Genomic DNA, 19,993 nt, shown 5'->3' with positions numbered 1-19,993 from the left:
GGGCGGGACACTGGGAGGGACGCACGGATTTAGGGGGATCCTGGCTGCTGCCTCTCTTGGCTGGGATCCAAATGTGGGCCCCCGGAGCTGGGTGGGGAGGGACCTGGGAGACATTGAAAGAGGCTGGAGTGTTCTGCTCCGGGAACTTGGGAATCTTCTACTGGCATGGAACCTGGGGTACCCGATTGTGGTGTGGGGCAGGTATGTTTTGCTGAGGTGCCTTTGGTGGGTTTTCGTTCGATTTACCATGCTGAGGGGAAAGCCAGCACATTTTTATGGGACCTTGGCAGCGCCACCGATTTGTATTCTGGCCTAAATGGCCTGGGTTTCGTCCTCTTTCCCATGTCCTTACCAGAAACAGGACTGGAGAGGGCTCTGTTAAATGCCCCTCCTAAGGACCTCACAACTTCTTTGGGACTGATCCAAGGAGGGAGCCCTGCCGCGGCTCTGACGCGACTAGAGTTGAGTGTAAAGCGAAGGTGGGACGGCCACAGGGGCATTTGATGGCGTTCACATGATACTTCAAGGCCGCGGGAAAGGAATGTGCCCATTAATGCTGCTGAAGCAAGAGGGCACAGACGGTGTCTGAGAATGGTTTCCCTAGAACTCTACACCTAGGATGGCGGGATGGTTGGACAGCCCTCGCTCTGGCCACTGGGGGGAAGCGGTCAGGAGCAGAGCTCCTGTGCCTGCTTCTAGAAATAACTGGGGAGTAGCTGTAAGGGTTCAGAGGACAAGAGGGCGGGCGAGGTCTTGCTCTTTATCCTCCTTCCTGTAGGGAGGATGTATTCCAGAGAAGCCAGTTCTGTGGAGGACAGGCCAGGGCAAGGGGCATGGTTTATGTCCTATTCCTCTCACCCTTTTCCTTGGTCCCCTAAAGAATTTAGGGCACCCAGCCAGATTTGTTGCCAGAGTGCCCATCACCTGCAGGAGAATTGCCTCTTGGGATTCTGTTGGCCTCTTCTGTAAAGGACACCCAGAGTCCATTCCGATCTTTTTACATTTGAGCAGTGAATATACCTCAGTGGTGCCAAGGGGAAAAGAGCACATCTCTGATGTTTCACGAGACATTTTCAATTCAGCCAACGTTAAGCATCTTCCATATGCCAGTTGTATTAGGGAGGCTAAGTTCTCAAAATCACACTTATTAATTTCGGAAACAACACTGGTGCACATTTGACAAACAAGAAATGAGGAGATTGGGACAGGAGGCTGATCCCCACATACAAAGCCACAGTGGGGTCCTAAGATTCTGGTTCAGGCTGGGTCTTCTGTGCATCTTGCTGATTAGAGAGTCCTTCCACCCAATGTGCAGAAGGAAGGAGGAAAATCCCCATCCCCCTGAATTATGATTGGGCAGCTCAGTACACTGGAAGCAAATATCCAGTCATGGTTCACTAATACTTAGGTTAGCAGGACCTGGACTTAGTGATACTAGGATGCTTCTTAACTTGAAGGGTAGAGAGACTCCTGTCCTCCTGGACTCAGAATAGAGCTTAGAGTGGAGAATCCAACAGCCTCCAGTTAAAGGGGATAACTCCTCTCTCATCCACTCTAAAGAAACAAACATGTTAGTATCCTATAGCCTCTACTGGCATTTACAAATGCCTTTATACTGAGGGTCCACAGCTTTTCATGTCAAGAAGAATACTAAGAAAGTTTATATATATATATATATATATATATATATATATATATATATATATATATATAAATGATGTAGTTTTTTTTTACAACCCCACTGTGGAAATGTAGCCCTCCCCGTAGTTACAGAGGACCACTGAATTGATGCAATCACTAGTGTAAAGAGATCTGCTATTGTACAGTGTAAAACATTTCCCTGTGGATCAAAGGGACATGAGCTTTGGTTGAGACTTTGGTTGTGGTAAATTGAGTTCCTGTGTGTAAGATCCTGGCACTGTGAGGGCAGAAGGCATTTCTTATCTTATTCATCCTTTACTGCACTGACCTTTTAACACTTTAGACATCCTTTTGTTATTCTTTCTTTCTAGCAATAAACCAGATGTGGTTCAGCTTAGGGCAGTAAATAATTTACAAATGTCTCTGGAATGTTTTCACAGTTTTACCCAATTGTACTGAGGATTGGGGGTGTTATCACGTGTCACAAGTTAGAACACACACACGTGTGTGTGTGTGTGTGTGTGTGTGTGTGTGTGTTCACTATGATAGTCTATATAAGGTAGTAAATTTTCACCACACTAAAGCTACAATGTTGGCTGTCTACTTAGAATATCAGTGCAGTGGTTTGTGGTAGTATCTTAGCAATTAAAGGTAAGATTTCTGGCCTGGAAATTTCTGCAGAAAAGCCTAGGAGGTTCTCTTTTCTGTTCAGGGAAGACAGTATGTTCAGAGGAACAAGAGAAGCAACCAAACAGACAAACACAAAGGACTTGCAGAAGGGATTAGTGATGAGAACTGTCTTGCTTGTGGCTACGGAGCTAGCATTATGCTTTCTTGGTTTTCATAACATGCTTCCATTTTATGAATGTTCTATGCTTTAAAATTCTGAAGTGATGCCTAGCCCTAGCCATTGTTACTGGTTGCTAATTTATCAACGTATATTGTTTTGTTAGCTATGTCAGCTATATGATGCCTGCAGTTGACAAACTGAGTCTGGCTAGGAAGCCCTGGAGTATCTAGAAATGCTGCCACTATAGTGACTTTCAGCTTGTGGGTCACAAACTCTTTTGGGGGAGTCCAGCCACCCTTTCACAGGGGATGCTTACAACCATCAGAAATATCAGATATTTATATTATGATTCATAACAGTAACAAAATTATATTTATGAAGTAGCAATGAAAATAATGTTATGCTTAGGGATCATCACAACATGAGGAACTGTCTTAAAGGGTTACAGCATTAGGAAGGTTGAGAAATGCTTCCCTATTGGAATACCCGAGGGTGGGAGGTATGCATGGTTTTTGGCCTGCTTGCTTGAGAAAGAAGAAGCCTTTATTCTCTCCGTCTACACTGGGCTAACAGTGTTCTGGTTAGGGAACTGACGTGTAAAGGAATAAGATCAGATACATAATACCAATTGTAGGTAGAATAAATCTGTATAGAGAGGGATTAATCTCTGGTTATTCGAATCCAGGGAGAAGGAAGGTCTCTTGCGAAGAGTTGCTTTGAGGTGAATACTCACTGTGTTTATCCTTCTGTGAATTGCCTACCATCACTGAATCCAAGAGGGAGATTACCAATCGAAGCCTTACTTACCAGCAGCCATGGCACATCTTGAGCAAGTCTCCACAAGGATAAAGCTAAATGGAAGCTGTCCTGGAGATTTGCTTTACAGGGAGGCTGCCCAGAGAACATATGGGTGTGGGGACTGCAGCGGCCACTAGCAAGGCTGTAGGGTAAGAGTCACTGAACTTAATGGCAACCCTGTGCCTTCATCTGTAAAGTGATAAATCCTGAGATAATCAAGTGAGTTAACTATGAGCTGCTCAGCTCAGCACATAGGCCTGCAGTTAAAGGTTTGTTGGATTCAAACCAGAGGAGGAATGTTGAAATAAGCAAGAGCTAAATGTTATTTAGATACGGCGAAAGAAGGACATTTTTAAAATGGAAGATACAAAATGTAGATGTCAGGAAAGTAGTTTTTTTTTTTATGGCTAAGTTAGGTGACTTTTGCAAACAGGGAGAATGATTTTCTATTTCAGCTAACCATTTGGGACAGTTTAAAAACAGTTTTAGGTTAAACTTAAAACATGAGAGCCGATTTCCCTGGACTTTAGGTACTGCCTTCTCTTATTTATCTTTGTTATAGCCTTAAATATAGGCTAAGCTTGCTGGAAATGGGAGAAAGGTAAGGGCAATATGTGAAGAACAGAGCTAGGGATGTAGTGTAGATGGTAATATTGTACTAAGAGCTGAGGTCAGTCCCTAGCACCACATAAATTGGGCATACTGGTGCACAGATTGGAAGTTCAGGGTCATCCTGAGCTACATATAGTTCAAGATCATCCTGAGCCCAACTTGAGCTACATGGCACATCCTCTAAAACTGAAAATATCTGGAGAATAATTATATAATAAAGAGTTTTACCTTAGCACATTATGTTAAATCCTACTTGAGTTTAAATGTTAAACGTGAGTGTTACTTACATAGGTAAAGTCAGATGACTTAGTCAGGTAAGCAGGAAATTACCTTGAGCAGAAAGAACCTTGCTCAAAAGATGTCATGAAGCTGCCTGATTTCCTGATTAATTTTGACCTGTGAATAATAGGATTCTTAAGTACTGGTGAATGTTGAAGAGGGAGTTCTGGGTGTTCATGGATAGCATAGAAATAGGGGCTGTGGCTAGCCTGATCTGCTGTGCTCGAGTGGACTGAGTGCCCTTAGTTAACCTGTTAGGTATTTTGTAAGCAGGAGAGTAAATGGATGGCTAATCCCACTTTGGTCCCAAGGTGATGTACATCTGGTCTTGCACAGGACAGCTCTTCATACCCAAGAACCTTAGTTCTGCCTTAGCTAGCTGCTTTCACATGCCCTCTTATGGATTCTTATGGTAAAACTTAACCGGAGCAGTGAAATCTTTACTAGATAAAGCCATCAACGGCCATGGCCTGGTGATAATGGAAAGAGAGAGAGAGAGAGAGAGAGAGAGAGAGAGAGAGAGGGAGGGAGACTGCTGTATTAACCTCATAGACAAAGAATGGCTTATATGAGTCCTTTGGAGTTCTGTTTAAATTTCTGAAACTCTTTTCTCCCTTTCCTTTTTCTTCTCTTGTGGGCCCCAAAGCCATTGAATTTCCCTTATCACAATCTTTCATGGGCTTGTATCCAGAGGTTTTAACTTGAAAGGTCAGCCAGAAAAGCAGCATACTATGCTGGGAAAATGTCCAGAGAAAGGGAGTCCTGACCCAGAAACACCCCTTGGGATGGGAGGGGTATTTGTGTTATTGGTTCGGGTTCTGTGAAACAGAGCCTGGACTCTCCCCAAGGCAGAACCATCTCCAGGTATCCTTCTGCCTTGCAACTTCATTACTCAGCTCATTCAGCTTGGGCTTCCTGTGTGATAAAAACGAATGCCTACAGACATCCATGCATGCTAGAAGATGCATGCATGCAGTGATGTTTATGTATTTGTCTATTTTTGCTTTTGTAAAAATAAACATTGTACAGAGTTAAGAGTGAAATTACTTGTGTAGTGTTCTCATTAGTTTCCATAGTATGCATCTCTACATCTGAGAGTACCAAGGAGAGCAATTAATATCAATAAGCATGTTGATTTGAATGAGTCCTGGGAGGGAAATGAGAGCGGGAAGAAAACAAGAGCAGGAGTGTGTTTGTGTGTTTGTGTGTGTGTGTGTGTGTGCATGTGTGTGTGTGCATGTGTGTGTGTGTTTGTGTGTGTTTTCTTTTGCTAACTAACCAGACTCTCTGTTCCTTATTTATAAAATAGGGCACCACTGCTCAGCCCATTTAGGGGGATTGCTAAAATCAGAAGTATTGATAGGGAAGATGAATATCTGTCTAAAATAATGCACTAGAAGTATTATATTATGTTCTACAAGGACCCTAGAGAGTAACAGGTTCTGCTCAAAGGAAAATGAATGAATATTGTGGCCACTGGGGTTTTGAGGAGTGGAACATTTGTGATTTGCCTTTGGGATGTAATTAGGGACAAAAGGGAGAATAGACAACATTGTACCTGATTTCCCTAAGAGGCCACTGAGGACTATCTAAACTTCTGCCCAAGAGCCATGGACACAGTCCTGAGCTTGAGGCTCAAAACAGCAGATGATAGTTTTTACAGAATTTATGTGGTCTGTACTTAAAAACAAACAAACAAACAAACAACTCAAAAACTGATCAGTATCTAAGCCTTCCAGTCTCCTGGTTGGACAGGTCTGGTATTTACCAGTTACATAGCATGGAGGGACTGTAAAATCAAAATACCAGCTTCTTAATTTAATCCCACTGTGAATGTATATTATAATTATAATAAATTATAATTAATAAATTCATTAAATAAAACCTGAAACATTGGAGGCTTATAAAGAATACAGAGGGAACCACCTTGGGTACAGGTGTCCAGAGCATACCTCATGCCACTTCAATATACCATGGCAAGCAGAGCAGACAAGGGTAATTTATCAATTGAAACCTTTCTACCTGTCTCATTGCACAGTTCTGAAAACAGCAGGTGACAGTTTTTTGGTTTTTTTTTTTTTTTTCAGAATTTTAAGTGGTCTATACTTTAAAAAAAAAATAGAAGAATCTATCCTGAGCTACACTAACTTCCATTGATTACAATGCTTTTTGTTTTATTACAAACATTAATGAGTTTAATCTTAGTAGAATTCACAATCCAGGTAGAGGTTTATCTAAGGCACATTGGCATGTGTGCCTCCTAGTCAATTTGTAGGCATTTATGTGCCTCCTTCATGTGAAGAATTGTGAATTCTGAACTTCTTCAGCCAAGTTTCATTTTGTTTTGTTTTAAAGACTGATTGTGTGCTTGTCTAGCTCAAAAGCCTGAGGTGATGGTGTCTGTGACTCTCCATTTTCCCACGTTAGCTTCATTCTCAGGCAAATGTTTTCCACAAAGTCTCAAAGGTCATGTGAATCTTAGTAATTCTTTTACCGAGCAGTAACCCCCCCAAAAGAAGGTAGTGTGTTCTGATCACTGAATGGGGCCATGTACCCCACATTTGGGTCAGTCATTTGTCCAAGGGGATAATGGTTCATGGGTGGGTCATCTTGAGCCACATGTCTTGCTTTGAAGCGAGTGAAATGTTCTCAGCTGGCAGTCCAACATTTGGGGAGGGCCAGTTCCCTAAAGGAAAATGAAATTCTATTACTAGAATAAGAGAAAACAGATGTGGGACAGGGAATGGCCTTACTACTGATACGATTACAGAAAGCCATAATGCTTAGGCTAGCTCCAACCTTACCAGGGAGCTGTGTTTACTATGTATACTACTATGATGAGTTATACTAAGTTTTGTGAGGAGAGAATACAGCCCGTGTTGCTTCAACAAACATGCGAGTTTCCCTAGGTCTACAGATTATGAGATGTGCTCTAGGATTAGGGAGTTTTATTCCCAACAGTCTTTCAGTGGAGCAGTGGAGACCTGCCCACTTAGTGTGGTTCAGTCATGCCTAGGGAGTATTCATAATGAACATAATGAACATAATGAAGCAGATGAAGATAAAGGTTACTACTTTGAATAAAATCAGAAAGATTTGGAAGTTCCCAAGGAAGTATATTCAGTAGGCTTTTGTGACTAAGTGGAAGTGTGGTTTGAGGAAGAATGAATGCCAGGACAGGTGCAATTATAGCCTCGGGACCTGAAGAATGTGGAGTCATTTGTAGCTTTGGAACAATCTGTGGGGGCATTTTTAAGGAGCAAGATATAGCTTAAACCTTAGTTTTTAAAGAATTTTGCTTAGCATAGGTTTTAGTGTGTACAGTATCATGTTTTCGTAGATGAGTATATATACATATATATGTATGTGTATGTCTCTACATATGTAGATGTATAGTATATACACACATAGTGAGAAACAAGAAATCTGTCATTCTTCACATCTCTCCCACTTTAATTAATTAATTTATTTCAAAATATTTTACTTTTAAAATTTTGTGTTTTCAAATTTTAAATTTAAAGTTTATCTGTTTGTGCCTGTGAGGGTGTACTGGCCTGCAGTAGGCAAAAGCATCAAATTATTCTGGAACAGATTGTTGACAGCTACCCAACGTGGATGCTGGAAACTGAACTTGGGTTATCCGAAGAGCCATACATACTATTATCCTCTGAGTCATCTCTTCGGCCTTTTCATTTTTAACAGGAGTACCTAAAATCTAGTCTTTTGGATGGCAGTTTTCAATAAATAATAAATACTGTATATTATTCTTTTGGTGTTCCTCTTGTCCGTGAAATCCCTAAGTATTTCATCATCTATAACTACTCTTTTTGACTTATGTTTATAATTTCCTTTTCCTTCTCATTAATAGTACCTACCATTTTACTCTGTTTCTCAATGGCTTTCTTCCTCACTTCCTTCAGATTCTAGACACAATTGAGATCATAGGCATTATATTACAGGGTTGGCACAATGAAATTTCCGACGGGTGGGAGAGTAGCCTAGGAAAGAAGTAAAGATCTCTGCAGGTAGATTTTACTCTTCATCCACCTCCACATGAGCTGTGGAAGTTTGTAGGAAGCGCACTGTGAACATGAATTGCTGGGGGATAACACATGGCTAGAGAAGGGGGTTGTACGGCGCCTCTGCTGCCCACCAGCAGCAATGACGACAGAACACCGAGACTTCTCTCGACGGTTTACTCAGGAAATTTCTTTTTGTGTTACAGCTCTCCTAGGTACCCAGGTGTTACAGCTCTTTAAGGTACCTAGGTATTACAGCTCTCCTAGGTTCTTAAGTGTCACAGCTCTTCTTGATGGCACGGTCTTCTTGGCTCTTCTTAATATTTCTTCTTCTTCTTCTTCTTCTTCTTCTTCTTCTTCTTCTTCTTCTTCTTCTTCTTCTTCTTCTTCTTCTTCTTCTTCTTCTTCTCCTTCTCCTTCTCCTTCTCCTTCTCCTTCTCCTTCTCCTTCTCCTTCTCCTTCTCCTTCTACTTCTTCGGTGCTGCAGGTCTGCTTGCTTCTGTGGAGTGGCGTGGAGACAGCCCCTTATATACCCTAGCTTGAGCTGCCAAGTCCTCCTGGATTGGTTCCCCGGCAAACCCTCATTAGCATACACCTGCTCGTGAGAGGCGCATGCGCAGTGGAATAGTCTGTTGCTACAGTGTATCGGGAACCTGGGCCATCTTGGATTTTATCGTCCATACGGCTGCCTACAGGGGGTGAAGAAAGGTGGAGGTGTGCCCTAATTTAGGAAGCAAAGGAGGAAGACAATGGGCAAAGGAAAGGCAGTGCAGGAAGGGGCTTTCTAAGAGGTCTGAAAGGATGTGTTTACCAGGTCCACAGCAGTGAGGTGTGCCATGGGAGAATCCAGTGGGGAGGGAAGGAGTAGAGTTCTTAGCCAGTGCGCTATTTCACATTGGGATGGAGTTGGGTTGTGAGCCCATGCAGAGCAAGTGTGAAGCCATTACGTGTATGCACTTCTACTTCTGCTGAGTTTTCTATCTGTCTGTCCTCTCCATCTTTTTCTCACCAACATACTGTAGTTAGGACATAGATCTAGGGTCAAAGATCTTTGAACCCTAATGCCATTACTTCCAAATTGGAAGTCCCTAGTGATCATCTTAAGCTTTCTCTGCCTCCATTTCTTTGTGTGTGAAGGGAGATAATAACATTAGTTCCTCCTCACAGGATTGCTGTGAGGATTAATGAAAATAGCACCAACACAGGTTACATGATAATAAATAAGAAATGTCACTTAATTTTTTTTTAAGTTGTCTTAACCTTCATTAACTTACTTCAGTCTATTAATTTATTTGCATGGATTCTGTCACTTCCAAACTTGTTTGAGATTAGAAAAAAATGACCACCACCATGCATGTGTCACACACACACACACACACACACACACACACATGCACGCATGCACACACGCATGCACAATCACATACATTTAGATCTTTGTTTGTTTTACTAGCCAGTGAGCTCTATGGATACAGTTCAGTGCTCCATTTACATTTATATTCCCAGCACACAGAACAACACAAAGCATAGTAGAGTAGATATGTTAGACTGGAGGTACAAAGAGCTTAGGTAGAAGGATACATTTAAGAAAGAGAGATGTTGGTGCCTCTGAATTCTCACAGGAATGAAAGTGAGTGGAGAACCAGAGGTGCTCATGTTGTGATGGAAACGAAGTGATGTGTAGAGTGGTCGTGATAGCATCAGCTACTGAACAGGCAGAGGGTACCTAAAGAGCAGTGGGGACTGTGGAAGGGGTGTCTGCATGCTTCAGTGTTTGAAATACTTTTAGAAAATTCATAAAAAGATAAGCCACTTTAAAATAAATTTCCAAATAGCAACATTTGTTGCTCATACTTATAGCTCAGTAGGTATTGATTAAACAGACGAGTAAAAGAAATGAATCATTGATTGGTTTTGTACCATTTTGTCCTTCATATCAGAGAGTGGAATTTGCCAGGTTAAAGGGAAGGCAAAAAGAGACTCCATGGGTGCTAGGGACCTAGTCCTGGAACACAAGAATACTGTTTTTAAATGACTGAAGAACAGTAACTAGATGGAGAGGTAACTGGTAGGGAATGAGGAATAGGGTGGGCATAGGGCTGTAAATTCAAAATAAAAATGGATGGCTAATTCAATAAACTCATAATTAGAGCCATTCCCAAGGGATTTTGTTGCTGTTGTTTATTTGAAAGAGGGTCTCTATCTGTCCTGGCTGGCCTGGAGCTTGGAGTAATCCTCCTGCTTCTGTGTCTCTAGTGAAGGGGTTAGAAGCATTGGCCACTATCTGCATATGCCCCATCCCAGAGGGTTTTCATAAGCTTCTCCCTGTCACAGTTCTGTTTGCTGATAAGGTCCCAGGTATGGTACAGGTAGATGGCCAGGGAGTGACCAACTGAGAGTAGTGGGTTAGAAGGGGTCAATAAGCTGAGGCTGAGAGGGACGGGTTCTCAGTGTGAGATAGATGGGGATTGAAGTGATTTGGGCTGGTAGGCCCACTGCACTGATAAATGTGGAGTTTGCCTCACATTTCAATTCTCCCTGGATAAATGTAGACATTATCTCTGCTTTCCACTACTGTGTGCTATTATTTGCACTGCAGGTCCTGTACCAACTTAAGGGATAAAGACAGACACATAGGTGATTGCTTTCAACTCCCAATGTGTGTGGGTGTTGTCCTTTTATTTGACTTAAAAACTGAAGATTGCATTGAGCACTGAATATAGAAGAAACTGTGTACACAGAGATTGTAAGACCAGAAATAATACTTAAAGTTGATTTTTTTTTCTTTTGGTGATATGACTTTCCTGGGGAATGAGGAACAAATGTCATTTCATCCCAGGTAGGGCACACATGACAATCCACTCTTCTATTTTAATGTCTTTTATTGGACTGGAGTGTTTATTGGGGTTCATTATAGCAGCATGAGTGGGGGATTATTTGCAGAAGTGTGGATAACGCAAAGGCAACTGCATCACCAAAAAGTCCATCTGAGCATGGGTGGCCATTGAAGAAAACTGTACACCTGAAGCTCCCTGTACGACTCGCAAACAGGCCCACTAAAGAGTCCTGTCTCACATAGGTTACTGCTTGAGGAAGGGGTTTGTAAATCCTGTAACTCTGTGAGTTTTCTGAGCCTTTCCTGGATGTTATGACTCACATTCTTTCCTATGGAAATGCCAGGTTCAATCTGGAGGCAGTAGCTATATCACATTTGGCTTTGAGAGACTAGTTCTTACAGTGGAGTCCAGGATGCTCTGCTTCTCTTTATGGAGTCTAAGCTGACCTCAAACTCAGAGTGATCCTCCTGGGTCTGCCTTCCATGTAGGGATTGCAGATCAGGTGTTTTCTACCACACCTGCTTTAAAGTACTATGCCATATATATTTTACTACACCTTAGGTAACCACATAGCCTGCTTTCCATCTCTGAATTATGATAAATAATTATAATTTATTCATATGTCATATAGCCTGCTCCATATGTATATATACATATATATTTAATGTAGCACAGTGAAGCAGAGTTCTGAACATGTTGCTTTATGTATTCTTGTCCTAAGTTGTACTGCCTGTAGGATATGGATTTTTAGATTTATTTATAGAGTGTCCTTTTTATAATACAGAACCATTTTTTTCATGTCAGATGGGTAATGTGTGACATCAAAACAAGGTGTGAGGAAGGAATATCACACACCGATGTGAACATCCAATCTTCATGCTTAAGAGACAAAAAAGATCAATAATATATAACATTTTAAGATTGCTCTATACAATAGGTTAATCTTGTTTGCATTTGTATGTTAATCTGTATGTTAATTTAGAGTTAGAATTACAAAGGAAGCATTAAGTTCCTAGTGTAATTTTTCTGTGCATTATCTGAGTGGTTAATTCTCTCTTGGGAAAATTACATTTTGGATACCATGCCATCATTGAAATCAGATGTATTAAAAGCAGGCTTTTTCTTGATAGTTTTCCCAGCAGTTCGGTAAACCCAGCCCTCTCTCTCTCTCTCTCTCTCTCTCTCTCTCTCTCTCTCTCTCTCTCTCTCTCTCTCTGTGTGTGTGTGTGTGTGTGTGTGTGTGTGTGTGTGTGTTAGGGGTGAGAGAGCTTTGAAACTGATGGTTTGAAAGCATCGGTTTCAAAGCTCTCTAAAGAAAAACTTATTGGTAGGGCTGATTCTTTTGTAATAATATTCATAGATAAAAGATTTAGTATTTTTCTATACTAAGACACTGTTACAGCTGTGAAAATACTGCATTCTCTCCATATTGATGTTCCTAGGCTTGGGTCTTGTTTTCTCTAATTGAAGTTTCTCAACCAAAATAAAGCTTGGTCATGCACACAAGTTAGAATAGAGTGTAAGGAGGGGCGATAATCCTGGAGCCTTTAACATTGTGGTCAAATATCTGTAACTCAAAATTAGAAGGGTAGTGCTTGCTTATGCTGGTGGTAACCGGCTTAGGTGCTTCTGCTTTGGGCACCCTACATTACTGACAGATTAAGGCCCCCCTCTTTGGGTTTAGTCTCGCTAATGAAAGAATTTAAAAATGGACTCAGGGGAAGCTCAAAGACAATTTTTTATTAGAGTTTGGAAGAAGACAGAAGGGTGGGCAATGTATAAACTGTTGCAGTACTAGAGTACGCCCCGAGGAGCCTTGGAGGAGAATCTGCAGAGGGAGGAGAGAGGAAGCAGTTCCTGTCTTTTGAGTGAGTTAGGGTCAACAAGCAGCCATGTGGCAGCAAAGGCCTATGGAATGAAAGGTGGATTTCAGAGAAAGAGTAAGAATTTAGAAAGTGCCTTAGAGTGCCTTAGAAAACATCTTAGATGTCAGCCATTAGCTGAAACACATTGAAAAAGGGGAAAAAGTTATGCTTTTTTTGAGTAATGACTAAGAAAATGGGTGGAATTAACAGCTACATAGCCATTTTCAAAGATTTGTGAGTGATGTTTCGTGTCTTCTTAATCTGAACTATCCAGCTAATTTCTTTCTTCTATCTCTCCTAACCAAGACCATTTATTCTAGCTGCACTAAATGATAGTGCATGTGTGTGTGTGTGTGTGTGTGTGTGTGTGTGTGTGAGAGAGAGAGAGAGAGAGAGAGAGAGAGAGAGAGAGAGAGAGATTGAGCATGTGTGTGTATGTGTTGGGAATGGAAGTGGTAGAAGACATAAATATCAATGCTTTCTAAGAAAAAATTGTAGAGTACTTAAAATTTGTTACAGGAACCTTGAAAGTGCTATGCTAAATGAGACAGTCATATTATTCTGTTTATGCAAAATTCACATTTACAAATCTGTTGAAGCAGAAGGGAAGAGTTGATGAGAAATGCTAATCAAAATGTCATTTAATTGATCATTATATCCTCTCTCTGTTTTCTACGAGGAGGTCAGATATTCCAGACTGACCTCAAACACTATGGAGACCAAGGATGACTCTGAACTCCTGCTCCTCCTGACTCTACCCCCCTGGTGCTGGGATTTACAGTCTTTTGACACTATGTATAGTGGTATTTCTCTTTTTAATGTCTTTGGATAAACCACTGGATAATGCATGTCTTAGACTATCTATACCTGTGATAAAATGCTGTGGCAGTAAATTTTTAACCCAATTTACCAAATCAGTGAATTCACAATTCAATTAATTGGTATACAAGCTACTCACCTAGATTGGGCAGATCAACCACTACACTACTCTATTCCTATCTATTATATCCCATATGGCTTGCGATTTCTCCAAGTTACATGATCCAGCTCCATCTTCCCTCCACCTTCTCCTCCTCCATTGTCCTCTTCTCGAGTCTCCTCCCATCTCCTCTTCCCTTCCCCTCAAAACTTTTCAGCTCCACCTTCCTTCCTGCTGCCCAATCATAGGCCTTAGCCTTTATTTGAATAGTTAAGGTGGGAGAAGGTACACAAGGCACCTGTATACATGATTTGCTCCTCATCTGCAGTGCTTTCCAGGAGAGGAGAATTAGCATCAAAATACAAGACCAGGGCTATCTACAACAAAACCCAGTGTCCAAAAGCAACTTGGAGTGGAATTGTAGTTCTCAGATCATACTCCGTTACTTCGGGAGGTCACAGCAGGAATGTGGAGGCAGGTTCCGAAGTAGAAGCCATAGAGGAACCCTGCATACTGTACTGCTTCTTATGGCTTGGTCAACCTACTTCTTGTACAACTCAGGATCACATGTCTAGGGGTTGCACTGTCTACATTGGGCAACATGCTTCTATACCCATCATTAAACAAGAAAATTCACTACAGACTTGCCTACAGGTCAATCTGATGGAGGCGTTTTCTAAATTCAAATTCATTCTTCCCAGATATATCTAGGTTGACAAAAATATACCCAAAAAGAACAGTATATTTTGTATGAGTAAAGTGTGTGATCTATCTACAAAATCTGATGATAGTTAATAAGTACCTATTGGTCATCCATTCTGGTAAGCATAATCCTGCTAGAATTACTTGTTCTGGTTAAGTTTATCCTAGATTGGGTGAAGGCAAACTATAAACCATAGTGACATAAGTAAAATAACTTGTAAGTGCTGTTAGAAAACAATACTTTAGTAGATTAAGAAGTGATGCCGAGAGAGTGAACACTTTTGGGACAGAAGTCAGAGTGGCTCATGCAGGAGGAAACGGTGAATTAGGTACCTGAATGTTAAGAAGGAAATATCCACCCGCAAGGCTGTCTGCAGGGGAATGAACTCAATACAGAGGAGGTTGCACACGCAAAATCCCCAGGGAGGAGGCCACGGATGTAATGAGAAAGCTATGGTAGAGCTTGAGATTACCGGCAATAATTCTCTGTTCTAAAGTCACTAGGAATTCTGGTATCTGATACATGAAGACAAGTGCTTTGACCATTTCATGATTTCTTCCCACTTGTCTTGGAATACCTGTGCCATCTTGCTTCCTATTCTACCTTTTTTTTTCCTGAGCCTATTCTACCTCTTAAGAGAGCCTAACTGAGCATGCCCCCTAGATGTCCTCCACACTTTCTTGCTTCTGTAACCATCTTTGTGCTCAGAATGCGCACCTGACCATTCCTCCTCGAAATACGATGTCATCTTAAAGTCCCTTCTTTACCTTCCCTGGAAGTATAGCTAAACAACATATAGGCAAAATTCCTGTGAGCTTTTCAACAAATCCATCCCTATTGTGCTTTCTCTCTGGGGGCTTAATGAAGCTGGGTTTTAATTCCTTGGTTTCTCACTCGTGGTGGGGCACCCCACCTAATTATTAAACTATTTTATAGCATGCTACATGGTGTCTTCCTAAAACAGTCATTATATAGTTGATCCTAAAATGTTTATAGACATGTGCTATTTGTGCAAAATAAATCTGAACACCTGAGAAAGTTTCTAAAATGTTTATAACACAGCCAATAAGGAAGGCTGGTCAGGACATAATATGTTTGATAAAGGGGTGGTGTTAAAAACTCAATGATAGGGGAATTTAAAACTCTGGCTTCCTGGGAAATAGCCAGCACTTATCTCTTACTGTTTCTGACCTTGGCATTGTCCTTGAGGTCATTCTGATTTTTGACTCTCAGCATTATTTGTGTGATCATCAAAGTACTCATAATGATAGTATCCACTGTGAGAGCCAGGTCCCAGTTCACCCTGGGAACAGGCTGGGTTCTCCATGGATATCAGTGAGCGCCAAGAGCCTTCTGGATGTGATAAGTGCCCTGAATATGGCCGTGGAAGCCTCGTGTCTACTGAGTCAGTGAAAAAAAAAAAAAGAGAGAGAGAGAGCCTTCCCAAAGAATGGGCCAGTGGTAAGAAAACAGTTTCAGGTCACAGGAAGATCTACTGATGGCACAGAAACAGTGCAATTCCAAAAAGAAGAAGGAGAAGGAGAAGGAGAAGGAGAAGAAGGGGAAGGGAAAGGAGAAGGAGAAGGAGAAGAAAGAGAAGAAGACGAAGACGAAGACGAAGAAGAAAGAAGAATCAGCATATTGAAGGTCCTTGAAGCTCCCTGGAAAATAGTAGTGAAATCTTCTGATGGCCATAGACACAGGGCAGGGCCAAGCCAGATTGGTTGTTTTGGAAAGCCAGGACTCTGAAGTTAAATCTTCATGAGAGGGAGGATTGGATTGCAGACTCCAGAACAAACAGACATAAATTAGCCCTGTAGCTTAGACCATAAGGAGTGGCTTCTGAAATATCCTGGGAGATAGGAAACAAACTCGGGACAAATAGAACAAACATTCATTGGGAGTTAACTCCCTTTAATTACAGAAAGAACATTCTCTTGGTTGAGTGACATGGCCAGAAGCCAATCTCTCAAAAGAGATGGGTCTCCCCATTTGACCTATCTAGGGATATCAGATCCAAGCCTCAAATGACCAGGCCCTTGGGCTCAGGCACATAGAAGAGAAGATGAGTGATTTCCTGGGTTTCATGAAATAGAGCCGAGAATGTGTTTTCCCATGGGATGTGTGATTTAAGACTAGAGCAATTTCTTCCTCTGACATGATGCATCTCAGTGCAAAGACTCTTCCATTCTTTGTTCAGACTCCTGAAAGCCTTATCCTATTCTACTGTCTTCTCCTCTCCTCGTCATTCAGCATCAGAACTTCACTCACCCTCTTATTTTCTTCTTTGCAAATGGATTGCCATGTCCATTTTCAGTGTGTGAAAACTGTCAGACTCAGATCCTGCCTCTTTGTGAGGGCCACTTACATGGCTGAAATTATCTGTGGTTTACAGCATTTAACTGTTATTAAACCCAGCATGCTTCATTTGACATTTTTATCAAGCATGCAGGTTATCTCTCTTTCCATTTGTCATTATTGCCTTCTCTGTTTGGGGGGGGGAGGAGAGGAAGAACAATAGTGCAGTAGTTCTGGGTAATGAACCCAGGACCTTATACCTCTAGACAAGAAAACTATCACTGAGTTCTACCAGCCTTTTTGTTTTTGTTTTTGTTTTGTTTTGTTTTGTTTTTTGAGACAGGGTCTCACTAAGTAGCCCAGGGTGGCTTTGAACCCATTCTGTAGTCATGACAGATCTTGACCTTGTGGCCCTCCTGCCTCATCTTTATGAGATCTGATCTAGCCAGTAATTCTTTTAAAGATAGGGTTTCAGTCTGGTCCATCTTCAAGTGGCATGTGACACCTAGAAGGATGCTCAGCAGTTAAACTGGTCTCAGAAATGTATTCTGCAGTAGATAGATGACAGGTCATGTAGTCATACAGATGGCTCAAGCCATTGCTGCCCATGGTGTGAGAAATTATGGATTTTTGGAGTTATATGTGCACAACTGAAATGTGAATAGAAGTGACACATGTCCCTTCATTAACAGTCAGTGAGTGACTCCTGGTGATGGTCATCTGTCTGGGTGACTGGCAGACTTCCAGGTGGTAGATGCTTCATTAGTCTGGGTTCTTGACTAGGGATTCTCACAAAGAGCTAGTGCACAGTCGGCATATGACACAAAGTAGAGATAACCTTAGTGGTTTCAATTGCTTATTTTCTTGGGTCATCCATTGTTGCAGCGGAACGTGGTGGATTAATACAAAAGTCCAATCTTAATGGTTTTCTTCTTAGTCTTGTACATAGTATAAGATAAGGTCTATCTTATCCTGTGATAGAAATGGTGGGGGGAAGGATTAGTACCCACATCCTTGTTTTATAGGAAGTCCTAAGTAATCTACAATAACGACAACGTATTTCTAAAACCAGAAAATCAGAAGGCAAATAACTAGGTCTTTGCCCACATGTGGACACTCGATTCCCATGTTTAGAGACTTGTACTTCTCAAAAGGAGCTTGGAAGATACTGGAGCTCAATTGCTCTAGTAAGTTGCTTTATAGCCAGCTTACTATACTGAGGTTTGGAGTATGAGTTCAAATGTAGCTGTCCATGACTGAAACCTGTTCAAAAACTTCAGTGCTTTTTTTTTTTATCTCTATTCTTGGGAAGGGTAACACTTATCATGTTACAAGTTATCCTTTCTTTTTTCCCTATCAAATAAAATTGTTTTTTAATTTTATATTTTTTAAAAATTTGTTCTTGTCATGCCAGCTACTTTAAAGGCTGTGGCTAGAGGATCATTAGAGCCTGGGAATTCTGGGCCACTCTGCAATATAGTGACACTTCATTTCATTTATTTAATGTTTTTTTGTTTTTTTGTTTATTTCGAGACAGGGTTTCTCTGTGTAGCCTTGGCTGTCCTGGAACTCACTCTGTAGACCAGGCTGGCCTCAAACTCAGAAATCCGCCTGCCTCGACACTTCATTTCAAAAGAAAAATTATCAAACAGGAGTAGAGCAGTCTTGCCCCTTGCCCATAGTGCCTGACTGCGCTTTCCCCAAGACTTACTGTGCTGAGAGAGCTGCAGCACCCACTGCTGCCGAATCCACTCAGAATCCGTGGTCCCTTTTCAGGCAGTGCTCTGCTCTCCTGGTTGGAGACCTGGCTTCACAGTATGTGGGATTTTGCATTCTCTGATTTATGTGATGTAGACACAGTAGGGAACATCTGAGATGTGAAAAGCGATGGCCCGAGTCGAGTCGAGTCTTCAGAGTCGAGTCTTCAACTGTTGAACGGAGTCCAAAGCAGCAGATTTTTCTTCTTTGGCAAGACGGAGCTGAAGCAATGTGCAGGGACTTGGTTTGCCGATTCCCAATCTGCTAAAAACTGGAGTAACTTAAAATGGGGAGCATGCGTGCTTCATAATGTGGAAAATACTCCAAAGGTCACATGATTTGCTGTCTTAGGTAAACTGAGCACTGTAAGGCTTAATGGGTTTTCGGGTTTTGTTTTGTTTTGTTAAGTTGACATACTGCATGTGGACATGCATATCTCTATACGCTTTTATTAATATAGGAAAAATCTATCTTGTTCAAGGAAAAACCCTGAAAACTAAAGACAGTAAAAACCCTGAAAGGCTTTTTGGCTACTCTCTACCCATGGAGCATGGAGTCAGTCTTCAACAGTCATGCACTGATTTTACTTTGGGTTTTCCCCTTTGCCAGCATTTTGTCCTTCTCCATTCATTGGAAACATTTTAAAATACCCACACTCTGATGAGGGCCATCCCAGGTGACACACTAGCAGCTACACACACAAGCATGACACTTGGGAATTTTCATACTCAAGTGCAGTGTGTCTTCTTGTTTTAGAATAAATTGCTCATACCTCCTTGGCTCAAAATCACAATTCCTATTTCTTTGGGGGCTGTGAATTAATTGGTAGATTATTAAGCATTTAGAGGGTCAGCAGGACCTGGCTAACCTACAATGGCTTTTCTCATTTGTCTAGGGATTGCTACAGTAGTGTGCAAATCCCTTTCAGTTTTCTATTTGTGTTTTGTTTGCAAGTATCCAATCGATCAAAGCAAGTCATAGTACTAATTGAAGTTTCAAGAAATGGAGATATAAGCTTCATCTCTTGGTAAGGGGAGGTGTGACTCATTGTGTCCCAATTTCGCAGTGCTCCAGTTAATTGGACAGACAAAGGTGTGTTGGATGGTGGTAAGTACTAAGAATAGAAAATAGGGAAAGGAAGCTGGGATGCTGGTGCAGTCCTGTGTTTTAAGTACTTGGGAAGTAGAGGTAAAAGGATCAGGAGTTCAGGACCAGCCTGGACTATATGAGACCTTGGAATGAAAGGAAGGGATGGGGGATGGAGGACTGAAAGAAGAAAGGAAAGAGAAGGGAAGGGAATGAAGGGGAAGGAAAGAAGAAAGGGCCAAACTAATCAGGGAAGGGAGAAAATGAACCAAAGGAAAGGAATGGGGAATATCCAGGAAATCTCTTCAGTTGCAGATAGTTGATTAAAGAAATTTCATGCAGTTGTCTTAGGATCTCATTATGGTGAAGAAACACCATGACCACTGCA

The 19,993-nt window shown here is 41.5% G+C and overlaps 1 protein-coding gene and 1 non-coding gene across 3 annotated transcripts in view; one reads left to right on the top strand and one right to left on the bottom strand.

Annotated features, from left to right (window-relative positions):
- Window positions 1-19,993, top strand: part of Pcsk5 (proprotein convertase subtilisin/kexin type 5) — a 416,074-nt gene that overhangs the window by 1,173 nt on the left and 394,908 nt on the right. The window lies entirely within an intron of this gene.
- LOC116104404 lies at window positions 11,775-11,874 on the bottom strand. Its single transcript, XR_004123894.1, has one exon. It is a non-coding gene; the product is annotated as a small nucleolar RNA U13 (small nucleolar RNA).

Source organism: Mastomys coucha, unplaced genomic scaffold (genome assembly GCF_008632895.1).
Source record: "Mastomys coucha isolate ucsf_1 unplaced genomic scaffold, UCSF_Mcou_1 pScaffold21, whole genome shotgun sequence".
In the NCBI taxonomy this organism is placed as follows: Eukaryota; Metazoa; Chordata; class Mammalia; order Rodentia; family Muridae; genus Mastomys; species Mastomys coucha.
Note: the sequence above shows the minus strand (reverse complement) of the source record. Positions and strands in the feature narration are given on the sequence as shown.